The sequence below is a fragment of the Giraffa tippelskirchi genome, chromosome 14 (assembly GCF_054371585.1).
Source record: "Giraffa tippelskirchi isolate mGirTip1 chromosome 14, T2T-mGirTip1v1.2.pri, whole genome shotgun sequence".
In the NCBI taxonomy this organism is placed as follows: Eukaryota; Metazoa; Chordata; class Mammalia; order Artiodactyla; family Giraffidae; genus Giraffa; species Giraffa tippelskirchi.
In genome coordinates this window covers 28,438,311-28,460,027 of record NC_137288.1, presented here as the reverse complement: position 1 = coordinate 28,460,027, position 21,717 = coordinate 28,438,311, and the positions used below count along the sequence as shown (strand labels likewise).

At 35.8% G+C, this 21,717-nt stretch overlaps 1 long non-coding RNA gene across 1 annotated transcript in view; it reads left to right on the top strand.

Annotated features, from left to right (window-relative positions):
• LOC145534232 (uncharacterized) overlaps positions 1-21,717 on the top strand; it is a 40,553-nt gene that overhangs the window by 1,413 nt on the left and 17,423 nt on the right. The window contains exons 2-4 of the long non-coding RNA XR_014074366.1: positions 6,580-6,741; positions 9,954-10,051; positions 11,584-11,646. This is a non-coding gene — a long non-coding RNA (uncharacterized LOC145534232). The remainder of the gene's footprint in view (positions 1-6,579; positions 6,742-9,953; positions 10,052-11,583; positions 11,647-21,717) is intronic.

Sequence of the window (21,717 nt, the reverse complement as noted above, 5' to 3'; positions counted from 1 at the left end):
GAAGACAAAGGAATACCTTCCAAACAAAACACAAAACCTCACAAAAAGAACTGGATGAAATAGAGATGAGAAACTTATCAGATAAAGAGTAAGACATAGTCAGAAATATGCTCATTGAACTCAGGAGAAGAATGGATGAACTCAGGGAGAAATTCAAAGAAGATATAGAAAATATGTTTTAAAAAATAAGAATTGAAGAATACAATAACTGAAACTATATATACACACAATAACTGAAACTATACATATGTATACATATAATCAACATCAAATTAGAAGGTGCAAATAAGAGATAAGAAATCTGGAAGACAGTTAAGGAAAATCATACAATTTAAATAACATAAAGTAAAAAGAATTTAAAAAATGAGGAGAGTTTAAGGGACCTCTGAGACAATATCCAACACACCAATGTTAGCATTATATGAAGTCCCATAAGACAGAGAGAAAAAGGGACAAAAAATTTGTTTGAAGAAATGATAACTTAAAACTTTCCTAACCTGATGAAGAAACACACATTTGAGTCTAGGAAGCACATAGACTCTCAAAGATCAATCCAAGAGACCCACACCAACACATTATAATTAAAATGTCAAAAGTTAGAGACAGAATCTTAAAAGCAGCAAGATAAAACAAAAACTAGTTGCATGCAAGGGAACATCCATAAGACTATCAGATGATTTTTGCAGAAGCTTTGCAGCCCAGAAAGGATTAGCATATCATATTCAAAGTACTAAAAGGAAAAATTATAGCCAATAATACTCAGTAAGGTTATCATTCGATATAGGTGGAGAAATAAAAAGCTTTCCAGATAAGCATATGCTAAAGGGGTTCATCATTAAATTAGCCTTATAAGAAATGTTAGAGTGACTTCTTCAAACAGAAAAGAAAAGGTCATTATAAGAAACAAAAAAATTATAAAATAAAAAATAATCTCACTAGTAAAGGAAATTGTACAATAAAGGTAGTAAATCAACCACCTATAAAATTAGTATGAAGGTTAAAAGTCAAATAGTACTCAAATCATCTGTATCTAAAATATCTAGTTAAGTAATATACAAAATAAAGTTAATATGTGTCAAAAAATATAAAGCTTGGGGGTATAAAAATGTAGTGCTTTTAGAATGCACTTGAATTTAAGCAACCATCAGCTTAAGGTGAACGGTTAAACACATAGGTTGTTTTACATGAACCTCATGGATACTATAAACCAAAAACTTAGATACAAAAATAAATTAATTATTTAAGATACAGATATAAAGCATAACACTAAAGAAAGTCATTAAATCACAAAGGGAGAGAACAAGAGAATAAAGGAGCAACGAGGAACTATAAAAACAACCAGAAAACAATTAACTAATGGCATAATTGTATACTTATTAATAATTAGTTTAAATATCAGTGAATTTAAAAGATAAAGCATGGCTTGCAGCAAGAAGTGGCAAGCAGCCTGATTCATGAGAAGTGAAGCTGCTCAGTCATGTGTGACTCTTTGCCATGCCATGGAATATAGCTTACCAGGCAAGAGTACTGGAGTGGGTTGCCATTTCCTTCTCCAGCAGATCTTCCAGAGCCAGGGATCGAACCTGGGTCTCCCGCATTGCAGGTGGATGCTTTACCCTCTTAGCCACCAGGGAAGTCCAAAGCATGGCTAAATGGATACAAAAATAGGACCCATATATATGCTTCCTACAAGAGACTACATCAGGTTTAAATATACACACAGACTAAATGTGAAGTGATAGAAAAATATATTCCATACAAAAATAAGCAAAAAGAAAACTGGGGTAGAATAACTTAAACATCAGTGAAAATAAGGGCTGGTTATTTGAAAAGAAAAAAATAGATAAACCTATAGCCAGACTCATCAAAGAAAAAGAAGACAGGGCTCAAATCAATAAAATCAGAAAGAGCAGACATTACAACTGATATCACAAAAATACCAAGAATTATGAGATTACTATAAACAAGTGTATGCCAATAAAATGGACAAGCTAGAATAAATGGACAAACTCCTAAAAATGTATAATCTCCTAAGCCTGAATTAGGGAAAAACAGAGAATACGAATATACCAATTTCCAGTAATGAAACTGAATCAGTAATCAAATAAAATTTAACAAGGAAAAGTCCAGGACCAGATGCAAAAACACTACAAAAAAACTTCCTGGCCAATATCTGTGAAGCAAAAATTCTCCGTGAAACATTAGCAAACTGAATTCAACAATACTTTAAAAAGATAATATACCATGATCAAGAGGAATTTATTCCAGAGATGCAACGATGGTTCATTATCTATAAATAAATCAAAATGTTACACCAAATTAACAAAATGAAGGATTGATAGAAGCACAAAAGCACTTGACAAAAATTCAGCATCTATTTATGACAAAAAATTCTTAACAAAGTGGGTGCAGCAAGAATATACATCAGCATAATGAAGCCATATATGAGAAGCCCACAGCTAAAATCATACTTGATGAAAAGCTGTAATCTTTTACTCTGAGATCAGAAACATGGCATGTGTCCACTCTCACCACTTTTATGCAACCCACTTTTGGAAGTCCTAGTCACAGCACCTACGCAAGAGAGATAAAAGGCCATATTTGATAAATAAAATAGGTAAATGGGAAAGAAAAAAGTAGAACTGTCACTATTTGCAGATGCCATGGTACTATATAATAGAAAACCCTAAAGTATCTACAAAAAACTAGTAGGGCTAACACACAAATTCAGTAAAGTTGTAAGGTATAAAAGCAATATACAGAAGTCTGTTGTATTTCTATGCATTGATAATGAACTATCAGAAAAGAGATCAAGATGGTAACCCCATTTAAAATTGTATCAAAAAGAATAAAATATCTAGGAATAAACATATGTAAGGAAGTGAAAGCTTGTACTCTGAAAATTATAAGACACTGGTGAAACTATTAAAGATAACACAAATAAATGGAAGGATATACCATGCTAATGAATTGGAAGAATTAATATGTTAAAATGTCCACACTACCTAAAGCAATGTACAGATTCAATGCAATACCTTTCAATATATCTATGGCATTTTCCTCAGAACTGGAAAAATAATCCTAAAATTTGTATGAATCAATGAAAAATCTCAAACAACCAAAGTAACCAATCTAAGAAAGAACTAAGCTGGAAGTATTACACACCCTGATTTCAAATAATACTACAAAGCTACAGTAATTAAAACTATATGGTACTCTCACAAAAACAGACATTTCTATGAATGAATAAAATAGAGAGCACAGAAATATATCCATGCTTATAGGGTCAATTAATTTATAACAAAGGAATAAACAATAGACACTGAGGAAAAGATAGTTTCTTAAATATATGGTTTTGGGAAAACTGAATGGCTTTATGCAAAATAATAAAACTAGACCACTTTCTTATATCGTATACACAAATTAACTCAAAATGAATTAAAAAATCAAATGTAAGACCTGAAATAATGTTATGTTTCTCCTAGAAGAAAACATAAATAGTACACTCTTTCACAGTAGTCAGACAAATACTTTTTAGATCTCTCTCCACAAGCAAGGGTAATAAAAGCATAAATTAACAAATGGGGCTACATTAAACAATAACAAAAACATATTTTGTACTGCAAAGGGAACCATCAACCAAACAAAAACCAACCTACCAAATAGGGGAAGATATTTGCAAAGTATATATTTGATAAGAGGTTTTTATACAAAATGTATAAAGGATTTACACATCTCAATATTTTTAAAAATCAAAAAAAATGATATGAAAAGACATTTTCCAAGCAGGCATACAGATATCTAACAGATAGATAAAAATGCTGAGCATCACTAATAATCAAAGAAAAACAAATCAAGATTACAATGAGTTACTTCATACCTGTCAGAATGCCTGTTATCAAAAAGACAAGAAACAACAAGTGTTGACAAGGATTTAGGGAAAAGGAAATACTTATGCACTGTTGCTAAGGACATATATATGTACAGCCACTATGGAAAACAGGATGAGGAGTCTTCAAAAAATTAAAAATAAAATTATCATTTGATTCTGCTTTTGAATATTTATCCAGCAATTCCACTTCTGGGTATTTATCAAAAACAAAATAAAACAAAACCTACTAATTCAAAAAGATATATGTATCCCTATGTTTATTGAAGTATTATTTACAATAACTTGTATATGGAAGCTCCTTAAGTGTCCTGCCCATCAATAGATAAATGAATAAAGAAGATATGGAATAAACATACAATGGAATATTACTCAGCCATAGAAAAGAATGAAATCTTGCCCTTGGCAACAGCATGTATGGATTTAGAGAGAATTATGATAAGTTAAATAAGTCAGACAGAGAAAGATGAATACTTTATGATTTAATTTACATGTGGAGTCTAAAAAGCAAAACCGATGAACAAACAAGTCAGAAGAGAAATAGACTCATGGATACAGAGAAAAAAGCTGTTGGTAGCCAGAGGGGTGAAAAATTAGAGGTTAGAGGAAGTAAATGAAGAGAATTAAGAGGTACAAAATTTCAGTTACAAAATAAATGTCACAAAGATGTAATGTATAGCATAGGGAATATAATCAATAATATTACAATAGCTTTGCATGATGACAGATTGTTACCAGATTTACTGTGACCAATGTGCAATGTATATAAATTCAAATTGCTATGCTGTACACCTGAAACTAATGCAATATTGTATTACATGTGTGCTCACTCACTTCAGTTGTGCCTCTCTGCGACCCTATGGACTGTAGCCCACAGGCTCCTCTGTCCATGGGATTCTCCAGAATACTGGAGTGGGTTGCCATGTCTTCCTCCAGGGGATCTTCCTGACCCAGGGACTGGACTCACATCTCTTAAGTCTTCTGGATTGGCAGACAGGTTCTTTACCACTAGTAACAGCTGGGAAACTCCAGAATATTGTATTAACTATATTCAATATGTTTTTTAATAAAGTGCATCAATCATGAATTGCTGCAACCACTTAGTCCCCTTTTCATTTCTTTTTTTTTCCTGAAACCATACCGTTTCCTTTTCCTTTGTCTTTGCAACTGTTATTTTTGTCTCCTCCTCCCTTCTCTGTGTCTCTTCACCTATTTGTGTCTCTCCACTCACTGTTACCCCAATAAACATTTCTCCTTTAGCCCTCATAAGTCTTCATGCTTTTCTTACCCTGAAAAAAGAAAGTGAATGCTTTTGCATATCCACTTAGCTTGCATTTCCTTCAAAAATACTTTCAAAAAGTTCAAGAAAAAGCAAGATATTCATGCCAAACTCAAGAGGAAAGTTGAAATAAAGTGGCATAAATTAAAGCAGATATGAGAAAAAAAATACATTTATTAGTGGAATTACTTTAAAGAACCATTATCAGTATTGAGAAGAGACAAAGGAACTGGTTTTAAAAAGCTGGTGCAATTTTCATGAATGCCTGATACTGAAAGCTTCTCCAAAAGGCACTTGTCTCACAGCTTGAAGTGCCCACTGTGGGTCAGAGGCCCAAGTGGACACCTTCTTCTGCTCTTTGGCCATCTGTCCTCGCTAAGGTTTTTCTTTATTTACCTCTCTAAAACTCTGTTTTCTCATCAACTATTGCTACCAACCCTAATTTGGGTGGGCATATTTATGCAATACCTTTTTTGAAAAAGTTACAAATAAAGGATTTTTTACCTATTAGTTTGCTTATTTGAATATGTGTTTATTCCAGGGGTTGGAAAACTGCAATTTTTAAGCCAAAATCCTCCCATTTGTATACTTAATATTTGTTGGAATAGAGCCATGCCCATTTGTTTACTTAGTATGATGCTGGGAAAGATTGAAGGCAGGAGGAGAAGAGGATGACAGAGGATGAGATGGTTGAATGGCATCACTGACTCCATGGACATGAGTTTGACCAAACTCCAGGAGTTGGTGATGGACAGGGAGGCCTGGCATGCTGCAGTCCATGGGGTCACAAAGAGTCAGACTGAACTGAACTGATTGTCACATTACAACAGGAAAGCTAAGTAACTGCAACTGAGATTATTTGGACTATAAAGCTTAAAATATTAATTATCTGGTCCTTTACCAAAAATAAAAATTGTGCTGACTCCTACTTTATTCTATGTTCACACCAGATTGATAATTCGGCTAGGTACAGCATTTTAAAGGTATTATTCCCTTGGTTCCAGAATGAATGTTTCATACTCTAGTAGCATTTTCATTCCTGATCCTTTATGTGAAAACTAGTTTTCTCCAATATATCAGAGCTTCTGGAAACTGCTCTTTGTTCTTAGTGTGGTACTTTTTCATCTACTACAATAAGCACTACAATGGATTCATGCACTATAAACCAAACAATACCTTTGATAATTTCCTCCCTTCAATTTTTTTTTCTCTTTCTGAAATTTTAATTAGCCAAGTTTAAATCTCTTAGACTGACTCTCTAATTTTCTTATTTTTTGTTACCTTCTATTCTCCTGAGATTTAGATCTTTCTGGGAAATTTCCTCATGTTAATCTTCCAATCTTTCTATAACACTTTAAAGTTTCTGCTGTCATATTAATTTTCAGAAGCTGTTTTTGTTTTCTTTTTTTAGCATTTTATCTTTGATTCATGGATGTGATATCTTCATTATTTCCCTGAAGAGTTATACCTAGAAAAAAATAAAGGACAAGTGAAGAATTTTGGGGGCACGTAACAGCTAAAAGAATTTATCAACAGTAGAACTTCATACAAGAAGTTAAAGAACCTCCTCCAGGTAGAAGAAAAATGGTATCAGACAGAAATATGAACTGATGCATGAGAAATCACAACTATGCAAGATATATATGCAAGAATTTTTATTTTTTAAATAAAATATTACAGGTTTACTTTAATTAAAAGTATTTTAATATAAAATAAAGTAAAAGGAACACCCATAGCACAAAAACAGACAGATTCATAACATAAAATAAAATGAATGACCATAGCACAAAAGCAAGAGATAAGTAGGTATACTATTCTGACATCCTTAACACTGCATATGAATTAGTACGATATCATTTGAAGATTGCAATAAGTTAAAAATGTATACTATAAATCCTAATGTAATCACTAAAATAACAAAGAATAATAGATAATAAGTGGACAAAAGAAAATCACAAAATATAATTAATGAAAAGAAATCAGATAGATGGATAAAGGACAAAGAATAGTTGAGATATATAGAAAACAAAAACCAAAATTAGAGATTAATAATCATTAACATTATGTGGAAATGACCTAAAGTAAAATTAGACAAAAAGAGTAAGACCCAGCTATATGATACCTATAAGAAATTCATTTGAAATAAAAGATACAAATAGGTTAAAAGTAAAAGGATGGTAAAAGATATACTTTGTTAACACTAATCAAAAGAAAATTGAAGTTCTAGATTAACAGCAAATTAAATTACAGAGTAAAGTATATTATTAGAGATATAGAAAGTCATTTTATAATGATAAAGGAGAAATATAAAATTCCATACACATAATCAAAACATTCAAAATCCTTCTATTGTAATTGGTAGAACAGTGGAGAGAAAACCAGTAGTATATATTGTAGAAGACTTGAACAATAATCAATTCACTCGACCGATTGGTATTTATAGGATGCTCTACATCCTATACAGAAGAATAGGCATGTTTTTCAAGTGCAAATGGGGCATCTAATTTATAAAGATATAAAATATTCTGGTTCATAAAATATTTAAATATACATTTAAAAAAATATAAGCCATACAAAGTATGTATTCTGATAAATGGAATTAAATCAAGTTTAAATAACAGCAAGAAGTTTGGACAATTTTTTTGAAATATTTGATCACTAAATAACATACTTTGATGTAGCCCATGTGTCAAAGAAGAAATTAAAAGGAAATTTACAAGTAGTTTGAATTGAATGATAATGAAAAGGCATTTGATTTTGTGGCATTCCTCTAAAGCAGTAGTTTGTAGCATTAAATGCCTATATGAGAAAAGAAGTCTCACATCACTGACCTCAACTTTCACAACAAAACCAGGAAAAGAAAAGCAAATTAAATGCAGATTGAGCAGAATAAAGAAAAAAATAAAGATCACATTAAAAAAAAAAAAACAATGAAGAAGAAAAATAATAGATAAATGAAACCCAAGTGATTTTTTTGAGATTGGAAAAATCATTTAACTTCTAACTAAGATAATTAGGGAAAAAAATGACAAAAGATAAAATACTATCAATACGAGGAATAAGAGAAATGAGTTTGTAAGAATTGACAAATGACAACAAAACTCAACAGACATTACACAAAAAGAACTTTACAAACTAATAGAGATTTTGGGATTATAGAGGTATTGGTAAATACAATTTTAGGTTATTTTTTTTTCCCTCAAGAGTCAAGTAGTCCCTGATTGTTTACATTTAAGAATGGGTCACTACCAATCAAAAAATGGGCCAAAGAACTAAACAGACATTTCTCCAAAGAAGACATACAGATGGCTAACAAACACATGAGAAGATGCTCAACAGCACTCATTGTCAGAGAAATGCAAATCAAAACCACAATGCGGCACCATCTCATGCTGATTAGAATGGCTGCCATCAAAAAGTCTACAAGCAATAAATGCTGGAGAGGGTGTGGAGAAAAGGGAACCTTCTTACACTGTTGGTGGGAATGCAAACTATGGAGAACACTGTGAAGATTCCTTAAAAACTGGAAATGGAGCTGCCATACGATCCCGCAATCCCACTGCTGGGCATACACACTGAAGAAACCAGAACTGAAAGAGAAAGGTGTACCCCAATGTTCATCACAGTATTGTTTACAATAGCTAGGACATGGAAGCAACCTAGACGTACATTGGCAGACGAATGGATAAGGAAGTCGTGGTACATATACACAATGAAATATTGCTCAGCTATAAAAAAGAATGCATTTGAGTCAGTTCTAATGAAGTGGATGAAACTGGAGCCTATTATACAGAGTGAAGTAAACCAGAAAGAGAAACACCAATACCCTATGTTAATGCATATATATGGAATTTAGAAAGATGGTAATGACGAGCCTATATGCAAGACAGCAAAAGAGACACAGATGTAAAGAACAGACTTTTGGACTATGTGGGAGAAGGCAAGAGTAGGACAATATGAGAGAATAGCATTGAAACATGTGCATTACCGTATGTAAAATAGATGACCAGTGCAAGTTTGATGCATGAAACAGGGCTTTCAAAGTTGATGCTCTGGGACAACCCAGAGGGATGGGGTGTGGAGGGAGGTGGGAGGTGGGGGTCAGGATGGTGGGACACATGTACACCCATGGCTAATTCATGTCAGTGTATGGCAAAAACCACCACAATATTGTAAAGTAAATAGCCTCCAATTAATACAAATAAATTAATTTTAAAAAATAAAAATCAATTTGAGGAAAAAAAAAAAAAGAATGAGTCACTAAAATAGTAATTGAAAAGTTCAGTACACTTGGACAAATGAGAAATGGTGAGCTTCTCCAAGTTTCTCTTCTGAGTATTTGGTCAAGGATTCTGCTAATTTTTGATAATGAATCCCAGATTGCTATTATAGGGAATCTTCTCTCTTGGGCTAATCAACATATAGAAAACAACACTCAAATCTTTTATCTGTAGCCTGTGGAACTAGCTGTCAATTTTTTTATGGGGGAAATGCTTATGGATTTGATTGTTCATGACAGGGTAACATGTTCTTGAAATATTCTGTACATAAGGCACTGAAATGGAGGAAGAGTGTAGCTTACAAAATAATTTAAGTAATTTGATAGTGCTTAACATCCTATATCAGAAATGAGCTACTAAAATTAAAAATTACATGATAATTTACATTATTAAAACCTATCATATCAAAGCTTTCAAATTAATCACTTTAGCAACATAGACTCTTAATCCAATAGTAAGATATTACTAAAAAATTCCTTAAACTTCTTTTTTTTTTTTCATTTAGCCCTGTAGGTACTTTGTATGAATATTTTCAATACCCTAAGAATAAACTAATTTGGAAAATAGACAAGATGCAAATTAGACTAATGGAAGATGAGCAAGGTGAGGATACAGTTCTGACCTCAAAAAGGTATCTTTGAAAATAGTGAGATTTGAATACTAGGTCTGAACACAATTTCAGAAAAGAAATTTCAAATGCATTTAGAATGCTGAAACCTCATTAGAATAAATGTGTCTACTCCCAAAATGACGACTTTGAAAGACAGCTCTCACTTGGATGTATAAATTTAGGTGTGTCAGCAGGGGTGGGAGTAATTAGGAGATCCAATTTATTTCTTTACACACACATACTTCGGGTAAGTATTCCAGGTGAGGTCAAGGAAGCCGCCCCACTACTCACCTGTGAAAGCCTGTTAAAGTCGCACTGCCTCCTGGGGATGTGCGGCTGATGACAGCAGAGGCAAGAAGGCTACTGCTTTGATAAATACCCTGAGGGTCTGCAAAATGGCAGTGCTGGGAGGCATGTGCCAAATCATGTTTGGCTTTGGCCCCGTAACTTGTGATTCTGTCAAGGACTCATCACGTCAATTGGTGGAAAATGGATTACTGTCATTCTTCAAGGCACAGCACATCATTCCCCATTGATTGGCATGCCAAATCCTTCACCAAGTAATGAGTCAGGGACGATTCAAATCATCATCCAACTGTCAGCTTGATTGCATAGCCCTCTGTCAATGGGATTAAACTAGTCTGGCATCCAAAATATAATGAAAGGCATTACTTTACTTGAAAAGTTGACAGGAAGACAGGGGTACTGGACCCAGGAGGACTAGGCATATAGAGAAAAAATAACAATAACAAAACTGGTGAGAATGAACTGAGAGATGATGTAAATATATTCTTCAGTCTCTTAAGAGATGTTATAACTAAAGGGAATTACATTTATCTTCAAAGAGAATTAGATCTGAAAGGGACACTGAAAAAATTACGTAGGTCATGCCTGTTGTCTGACAAAAAAAAAGAAACTGAAGTAAAGGAAGGGAAATAAGTCACTAATTTTGATTACTGAGAGAATGAGAGAATTCAAGGCATGTTCTTCAGAGGAAAAGAAACTTGATTTTTATTCTTGGTTCTTCTATTTGTGTTGTGTCATAATAGGCAACCCCCCACAGACTCTGTTTCCTCACCTAAATGGAGATAATTTCATATATATAAGGCTTAAGAGAGTAAACCACTAAGACCATTAGGATTCCATCTCGATGTATGCCAAGAAAAATATGTTGATGTATAGCTCACATTTCATGAAATACACATATGAAAAGACATGTTGTTGAGGCTCAAATTGAATCCATTATTTTCCTTTTGCCTGGATGATTATCAGCATTTTTTCTTATAAAAAGGCCATCCTTGAACATATATACTTCATATATATTATCTTATTTAACATGGTCTAGAGAAATCATAAATCTTACCAAGGTCACACTCTTAATAATAGGTTAAGGCTTTAGTAATATGGCTCTAAATGCTCCTTTTAATCATGAGCTCTGATGCTTCTCTTGATGATGGCTTTGGTTCACCAGTGGCAGAAAACAATTCTCTGTTTGTTTGTTTGTTTTTTCTTTCTTTTTTAGCAGCAGCAGCACTGTCTCATGTTCCTTGATCCAGTAGGTTGTGCCCTAAGAGACCTGAATTGCAATGTGAGTAGCTACCTACATGATAAGATGAACTTGTTCACAAATTGCCCAAACACCATTTACTTAGGTACAACTAGGTGACTAAAAATATATTATTTTAGATTTCAGCAAACATTTTGTTTTGGGGAATGGAAAGATTTGCCCCTTTATTAAATACCTTTTAGCTAAAGGGGAACTTTGCTGGAGCAGCCGTGAAGAGATACCCCACATCCAAGGTAAGAAAAAACCAAGTAAGACAGTAGGCACTGAGAGAGGGCATCAGAGGGCAGACAGACTGAAACCACAATTACAGACAACTAGCCAATCTGATTACATGGACCACAGCCTTGTCTAACTCAATGAAACTAAGCCATGCCTTGTGGGACCACCCAAGACGGATGGGTCATGGTGGAGAGGTCTAACAGAATGTGGTCCACTGGAGAAGGGAATGTCAAAGAAGCCTAGTATTCTTGCCTTGAGAACCCCATGAACAGTATGAAAAGGCAAAAAGGTAGGACACTGAAAGATGAACTCCCCAGGTCGGTAGGTGCCCAATATGCTACTGGAGATCAGTGGAGAAATAACAACAGAAAGAATGAAAGGATGCAGCCAAAACAAAAACAACACTCAGTTGTGGGTGGGACTGGTGATAGAAAGTGAAGAAGAACTAAAGAGCCTCTTGATGAAAGTGAAAGAGGAGAGTGAAAAAGTTGGCTTAAAGTTCAACATTCAGAAAACAAAGCTCATGGCATCCAGTCCCATCACTTCATGGCAAATAGATGGGGAAACAGTGGAAACAGTGGCTGACTTTATTTTTCTGGGCTCCAAAATCACCACAGATGGTGATTGCAGCCATGAAATTAAAAGATGCTTACTCCTTGGAAGGAAAGTTATGACCAACCTAGACAGCATAGTAAAAAGCAGAGACATTACTTTGCCACCAAAGGTCCATCTAGTCAAGGCTATGGTTTTTCCAGTAGTCGTGTATGGATGTGAGAGTTGGACTGTGAAGAAAGCTGAGTGCTGAAGAATTGATGCTTTTGAACTGTGGTGCTGGAGAAGACTCTTGAGAGTCCCTTGGACTGTAAGGATATCCAACCAGTCCATCCTGGAGGAGATCAGTCCTGAGTGTTCATTGGAAAGACTGATGTTGAAGCTGAAACTCCAATACTTTGGCCACCTCATGCGAAGAGCTGACTCATTGGAAAAGACCCTAATGCTGGGAAGGATTGGGGGCAGGAGGAGAAGGGGACAACAGAGGATGAGATGGTTGGATGGCATCACCGACTCGATGGACATGAGTTTGGGTAAACTCCGGGAGTTGGTGATGGACAGGGAGGTCTGGCATGCTGTGATTCATGGGGTTGCAAAGAGTCGGACACGACTGAGCGATTGAACTGAACTGAACTGAACTTTAGCTAAAGGAATTATTTGAGAACTGACTAAAAACTTAAACAATTGAGGTATTATTGAGTTGCTGGAGCCTGAAAGGAGAGGTATAATTTTATGAACAAGAACCGCCCCTGGAGTCAGATGTGAGGACCAGTGTTTGGAATGTGAATCACTGTGAACCATTTAGGTCTCTATTCCAATGTTAAGAGTCTCACCATATTATCTGCCAGATTCTTTAGATGTGGATTTTGTACAAAGTCCTGGAAATCTCATATTTAACGTGGTGTTGATAATTCAAAGAATATCTAAAGAAGAGAGAGACATTTGTTCAGACAGGTTGGGAAAATCATATACACTCTGTCTGTTTTAAAGAATATCAAATGCTTACTAGCATGTAAAGGTTCTAAGAAATTCTGTGGTAAAGAAGCCTGTTTAACTTGGTTCACTGCAGTATTCCTATAGCTTCTTTGTCAAGTGGAGTTCTCTTTTTCATGATTTCTACCATAGCACCTAGAATAGGGCCAGGAATATAGGAGGGGCTTCAAAAATACTTAAAAGAATGTTGAGAAGTCAAGTTCCCAATGGATTCTTGTCTCATGGTTGTAGCACAAAAGAGCCTGTTTTGATGGATGGACATATATTGTACTGTGCAGACACTGGGGAAAGAGGATAAAACGATAAATGTGCCATGCATTGGCCTCAGAGGAGTTTAAAGTTTACTGGATAAGGCAGAAATGTTCATAAATGACAAAAGGGAGCCAGTATCACATAAATATTGAAAGCTCTAGCTTCGGTCTCAGACAGAACTGGGTTCAGGTTTTGACATTGTCACTCACCAGCTGGGTGGTCCAAGGCAAGTTATTTAATAATTCCAAGGCATCAGTCTTCGAAAACGGAAGATGGAGATAACAGAGTTGTACGGCTCACTTGGCCATTATTTGATGTAATGTAAGCAAAAAGAAATAACTGCATCTTGTCTCTGCACCAAGTAATGCCATACATCACTCAAATATTTGCTGACTGGATTAATAATGTTAATTATATATATTTTAAACTTCTGCCTAGTACAGTACCTTACATAAGGTATATATCTAAGAAAATGTTGCTGGATGAATAAAAGACTGAATTAGAGAAGCATTTTCTAAGTACAGCCCATACAACAGCCTCATCTCTGGGTACGTGGTTTTTCTCTTGCGCTGTGCTCTTAGTCGTTCAGTCGTGCCTGACTCTTGCGACCCTGTAGACTGTAGCCTAACAGGCTCTTCTGTTCACGGGGTTCTCCAGGCTAGAATACTGGAGTGGGTTGTCATTTCCTTCTCCAGGGGATCTTCCCAACCCAGGGATTGAACCCAGGTCTCCTGTATTGCAGTCAGACTCTTTACTGACTTCGTGGGAAGCCCTCTTACCACTGCATTAATAGCCGTATGAAAGAGCATTAATGAATAGCCACATTTTTCTACACTCTTTGTAAGATGTCAACTATGCTAGGCTGAACTACACTTATCCTAAGTTTTCCCTGTAAGTTCCAGTGTAGTGAAAGTGAAGTTGCTCAGTCGAGTCCGACTCTTTGTGACCCCACGGACTGTAGCCTACCTCGTCCCTCTGTCCATGGGATTTTCCAGCTAAGAGTACTGGAGTAGGTTGCCATTTCTTTCTCCAGTGTAGGGTAGGCCAAAAGAGTCACTTTTCCCCCCTTTTTTCATTTTCTTTCTTCCTTTCTGCCTTTCTTTCCCTCTCTCTCTTTCCTTTTTTTGATGATATTTTCAGGATGACAGTAAAGCAGCAATCACTTTGTAGCTCATACATGTCATTGCTTACCTGCTGGCTTCCATTTTCACATGGGTAGCAAATGGACCAGCAACTGTTCCATCTCCCCCCACATCCTCCTTCAGTGTCTCTGACTCAACTAGGTGTGTTTAGCTCCATGATGAAGGACACCAACCTCATCCACCACATCAAAGTTAAAAGCAGCACAAACTGCCATGAGTCTCAGTCCATCCTTGAGCGCCGCAGTTCAAATTTCATAAAATCTTTCAAAACAGCTCATGTTTTCCTTTGGTAAGGAGAACCTAGGGCATTCTTTATCCTTATGGATGTAATGAGGGTCCTGAGGGTTCTCCTTTGGCGTAATATTTCCTAACCAGGGAGATGATGGAGCAGTGTAAAACTCAGCCAGAGACATAGGATCTAGTCCCAGTTCTCAAGAAACCAGTCTTGGAACCCTAAGTAAATCAGTAATTCTGTGAGTGTTGGTTTCTGCTTAATTCAATGGAAAATCAATTCTCCCCCTCTGTAACTCACACAGCTACTATAGAGATAAGCTATTACACTGAAAGCTAATACACCTTGATAAAATAAGAAAATCTCTAGTATTTACAATAATTATGGAAATATTATTTGGAATTATCGTTGTTATTCTTTCAAATCACTATTTAATGAGCACTTATTTTATAGCATACACCATGCTGAGAACACATTTTATCTTTTCATTCATTCCCTGTAGAATAGATTTTATTCCCCCTATTATATTTATGAGAAAATAGGTTAGAGCTCTAGTTAGTTAGATAACTACCCCGGAGTTTTAGCCAGAGTGCCTAAACATTTCTGCTTAACATATAGAACACATAGAAAATTGTTCAAGGTGGTTTTAATGTTGAAAATATGATGAATTATCTGCATTACTTGTATAATATTTGTGCTACATGAAGCTGTTTATAATACACTTTATGAAAGTGTGCAATGAGGTAATACTAAATGAAAAAAGTATTACATGTACAGTCAATGCACTCTAGACAATTGAAATTGCCAAATCACTTGGGTCACATTAGAGACTTTTAGACTTAGGAAAGTTAGTGTGACTGACCTAATGCTTTAAAGAGCTATCCCTGAGCCACCAATTGTCCATCAATCAAAAACTTTCAGTTGATATTTAGTATTATTATGTCAGATGGTCCCAACTCTTTGCAACCCCATGGACTGTAGTTCACCAGCCTCCTCTGTCTATGAAATTCTCCACACAGGAATACTGGAGTGGATAGCCATTCTCTTTTCCAGGGGATTTTTCCAATCCAGGGATCAAACCCAGGTCTCCTGCATTGCAGCCAGATTCTTTACCATCTGACCCACCAGAGCAGCCACTTAACTTCAAGCAATATTATAATGATTAGAGAAAACTGAAAATAAGAATTTTACTATGGTAAATAGTAAATGTGGATTAAATCACATCATGTTATGTCTTAAAAGGTGATAATAGGTTAAGCTTTTAAGTTTGGGTTTTGAAAATCAACATATCATATTGATATATAATTGCTATTGGCCAAAATGTTTCAGAAAATTATTTAGAATCAGAATGTGAGGAAGACTTAGAGTTTGATTGAAATAATGAACAAATTATTTATATAGAAAATATATGCTATTTTCTATGTGAATATGAATATATGTGATGTATGTGTGTTTAATGTATTCTCCAAAAAATCTACATGCTTTATGATTAACTATAACTTAGATTTGAGGTAATATAGTACATATATTTGAGCTGCTATTAATTTTAAATCTTTTAAATTTAAGCCAAGACTCCAGATAGGTAAAACAGCTAAAGAAAATGAACAATGTGAATGATTACATGCAGGTCAACATGATAAAAAAATCGCTTCATTTTTGAACATGTTTAAGATTTCAAAAAATTTAGGTTAACGAAAACATCAGAAAGTAAACTCTGTAAAAGGTGAATATGAAAGTAGAACAATAATAGTTGATATTGAGAGGGAGAAAAAGACAGGTGTCAAAGGGAGTGAAGTAAAATCATTAATTTTTTAAAGGTATTTGAATGGGCAAATTTTATTTCCATAATAAACTGAAATTACAACTCAAATAACTAGTACATAAAATATTGAGAAGTAAATGTAGCAATCAGAACAACAAGTCTGTAGCCTATGAAAATAAGTGAAAGTGAAAATGAAGTCGCTCAGTCCTGTCCAACTCTTTGCGACCCCATGGACTGTAGCCTACCAGTCTCCTCCACCCATGGAATTTTCCAGGCAAGAGTACTGGTGTGGGTGGTCATTTCCTTCTCCAGGGGATATTCCCAACCCAGGGATCGAACCTGGGTCTCCCACACTGCAGGCAGACGCTTTACCATCTGAGCCACCAGGGAAGCCCTGAAAATAAGTAATGTTGCAAATTGCAAGCCTAGAGAGAAAAAGCAACCAAACAGAAGATTATTATGCTAAAAGAAAGAGAGAGAGGGGGAGAGTGAGGAAAGAAAGTTAAGAGGAAAGGAGAAGGGAAGAAATAAAGGGAAGAAAAGAAAAACATTGAATATATGTTAAAACAACAACAACAAAAAAGCCAAAAGCACAACAAATCATACAGTACGTTTGTTAGAGTTCATGATTTGATGGGGAAAATGGGCTTCCCAGGTGGTCCTAGTGGTAAAGAACCTGCTTGCAATGCAGGAGACCAGAGTTTGATCCCTGGGTTGGGAAGATCCCTTGGAGCAGGGAATGGCAACCCACTCCAATATTCTTGCTAAGGAAATCCCATGGACAGAGGAGCATAGAGGGCTACAGTTCATAGGGTCACAAAGAGATATGACTGAAGCGACTTGCATAGCAGGTAGCACAGCATGTATATGAACATGGAATAAACTATGATTTAGGAAAACAAATCTAAAACAGGATTAGAGAAATTTATGCTAAATTAAAAACAGTATACCTCATGGAGATTTCTAATAAATAAGTAAATTTTAGTGAAATAATGCTCCTAATTCATCATCTGTTAGACTTCAAGACAAGTATGTGTGTGCCCTAAATTGCCCAATGCTTGTTTGGCATCACCCACTCAATGGACATGAGTTTGGGTGGACTCCGGGAGTTGGTGATGGACAGGGAGGCCTGGAGTGCTGCAGTTCATGGGGTCGAAAAGAGTCGGACACGACTGAGCGACTGAACTGAACTGAACTGTTACATTATGGTAATGTAAATATTGAGGTAACTAACAGGAAACCATTGAGTGAATGGCAAACACCACACCTAATCTTTCCCTGAATTCTTAGAACCATGAGACATGTTTGGGAGTGTGCTACCTGCATTGCAACAAGTTGAACACTTTAACATCTCTTTGGTATAACAATATACCCTGTGTTGTACTTGGCAGGACTAATTTTGATTGTCTATGAATGTAATCTCTTTCTAACCCAAGATAGAAAGCCTTTGGGACTGAGAGCTTGGAGGCCTGGGAAGAGCTCCATCTGGAACCAGATTTTTTGCTCATGGGGATCTGCACTCCAATCCAAAGATAAATCTGAAAAAGTTACACACCCCTTGCCAATAGTGCCAGACATGTGAGGCAAATAAAATATCCTTTCCCCATTTTCTCTCTTCCACCCACTTTGCTTTCTTTCTTCATCCAAACTCTTAAAGGTCTGTTCCACAATGATTTTTACAAAGTTTCTTATATTAGAAAAATATACTTCCATATTATTATAAATTATCATGGTTAACTTCTCAAGCAGAATTTAATTTTTTCTTCTAATTATAAAATTAAGCTTTCCTATTGAAAAGATTTCATGTATCTTCAGCAGAAAGCTGAGGTTTTACAGGAGAGAATGTACGCTTTATATTGTTCATGGAATCTTCATATTTGAGCTCCAGTGAACACCCATCAGAACCTCCAGTCATCCCCTGCTCACTATACACAGCCTTACAATGGAAATGGCTCCACGGCTGGAAGGCCGGTGCAGCCCTGGTGCAAGAGCAGTGTACAATGAACATTATTGCCCCAGGCTTGGATGCTGCTAGTTTGCTGTGCCCAGCATGCTTTTTAATTTAGTCAAATAGTGCTACTAGGATCAGTCAAAAATGTGAAGTTAACCAAAGGCCTTCCTATCAACCACATCCTTCTTCAGGCTGATCTCCCTGAGTTTTCAGAGGCTTCACATTGCAGAGCAGCATGGTCCAGACCACCTGGAATTCTGGGTGCTTTTTTTTTAACCCCTCTCCTAATCAACCCTTTAACATAGCTCCTCAAATAGTGGTGGTTTTAGTCGTTAAGTCGTGTCTGACTCTTGTGACCCCATGAACTGTAGCCCTCTAGTCTCTTCTATCCATGGGATTTTCCAGGCAAGAACACTGAAGTGGGTTGCCATTTCCTTCTCCAGGGGATCTTCCCAACCCAGGGATCAAACCCCAGTCTCCTGCATGGCAGGCAGATTCCGTTATGGGTAATAATAGTTTAACAAACCCCATATTGACAATAATTTCAGGACTAAAAAATGATATAATGCATTATTTATATCTAACATGAGAATTTATTTTAGAACAGAGGTGGATGAAACTCATACCATATAATCAGATATTTACGTCATTTGTGTTTAAAGCTGAACTAGGTTTCAAATGCACAAATAATCAAAGTATACAGTTCAAAGTCACTTTGTATGTTCATAGCTTTCAAGAAAAATTCCCCTTTTATTTTCCTGATGGATAAGAAACAGCCTGCTACATTTTTCTTAACTAAGGGTCTCAAACATTGGCAATTTTGTCAACCTAGATGTAAACACCATGCCACGTCCGAATCATAATAAATTTTGTTTACTGTAGTTAGACATTGGGTTTGCTTACATTTTAGTTAAAACACCCGAAGATTTATCCTTCTGTCAGAACGACTGGAAAATTGAGAGTCCTGTGCAAGTTGTAAGCTTTCTGCTTAATCTTCTGGAAACTTTTCCAATTTTCTTTTAATAACACCAGGAGGCCAGTGGTGTGCCACTTATGGATGGAGGGGGAGGAGCTCTCCATTCCAGTCTCCCTCCTTTATTCTGCTGACAGCCTCCACAGAAATAAAGTGCAGTAATATACATTAGCACTAACTTATACACCAGGCTGTCACCGTCAGATAAAATTGATCACAAATTACTGATTACTGAATCAAGAAAGTCATCAGTTATATTGTACTTGATTACTTTCTCATAAGAGGAATATATTACTGAATGTGGTGAGATTACTCATGCATAGGAATTTGGAAGTGACGCACCAGCAACCCACCCTCAGGAGGAAAGGAGAATTGTGCTGAGGATGTAGACTCAAAGTTCCCTATATAAATTGTTTCAAGCCAGCTATTCAATTATGGTAGCTTGTGATGTGGACTTGAATAATTTTCAGCCATTTTTCAGCTGGCAAACTTTTGTATCACAGTCTTCCCTCTAGGAAGTGTCATGGTCACTGACATCAACTATACTTCCTGGTAGAAAGAACTCTGCTACTGATCAAGGTTACAAAATTAGGCCAATATAGTTGATGGAATTCTTGCCAGGACAAGTTAAGAAATAAAATATTTTTTTTCTTCCTGATTCATTTTCTGCTAGAAAACCCCTTTTTGATTTGCCTTGACTCTACTTGCTCTATGTCATAGTTATCTTAAGACAAATTGGAAATTTATTCTCATTTAAAACAGTATCCTCTGCCCTTGGGAGACATATAGGCCAAGATGGGGGTCATGAGACATATCTTAAGAAAAAAAGGTGAAAGATATGTTAACATTCACACACTGTCTAGTAACTCAGCAGGAATACAGTGATAAAGAGTGTGCAGTTGCCCACATATAGACAGTTTTATCCTTGGAAACAGATGGAAATCAATTGAAACTCAGACTCTGGAAAACAAGACTACCTTACACCTAAATGAAGTCCAGGTCTGATTTTTCCAAAGCGGGTATATAGATTCTCAGGGACAAGTAGTGGTGTTGCAGGAAGTGAGAAGTCAAAGGACAAACAGAAAACACCTTGTTGGATTGTCTATTTTATCAATACACTAAGATCTGGTATCCTCACAGTCTTAAAATATTTAGGCCAATCTCTTGTTTTTGTTCAGGTTCAAAGAACAACATGTTTTTATGTTCAGGAAGTGATTTGAAATAGTTTACCTTTGTGTTTTATGTCCTTCTCTTCTCCAGATTATCTGTATAATTGGTGCTATGTGATTGGTTTACTCTGCTGAGAGAGTAGATTATACTAACTGCACTACTCCTGCTCCTGGTGGTAGTTTGCAAGTGATATTTAGTTCTTGGTGTTCAGTTGGTGTCACCAAGATCTGGAAGCTGCACAGAAGAGATAGCATTAGGAAGCCCATATTCACTGACTGGCATGACCCTGGATGCTCCAATGGTTGTTGATCACACCCTTCACCGTATATGGCCAGATTTTGTCAGCTCCTCCCAGCAAATGTGAACTTATGCTTTGCACTCCTAATTTCTGGCTAAGGTTTTGTTAACAAATGAATGGACACCTCAATCCACAAAACTGCCTGACTGAATAGATTCACCACCTATAGATTCCTGATCAAATTTCAACCACAACTTTGAATATTTTTTGAATGTAGACACCAGCTAGAAATAAGCCTAAGTCTTCATTTAGTTCTAGAATATGGATGTTTGACTAACAGCTTGTCCCTGTGGGCCCCAATTCAAGCACCATATACTCACAAATAATCGTGGCACATTCCAATCTTACTTAGGAACAAATGTCCAATTCAACTTTTTACTCTACACCTTTGATAGGTGTGAGATCTACAGAACTCATCTTTCCAAACAGAAAGAAGACAGCCTTTTTTCAGATCACATGCCTCTTTTCCGATCATTTATTTTTTTAAATAAAAGAATTATAACATAGATGTTCAATTTTTTAATTGCAAAATTTGAGAAGAGATTCAT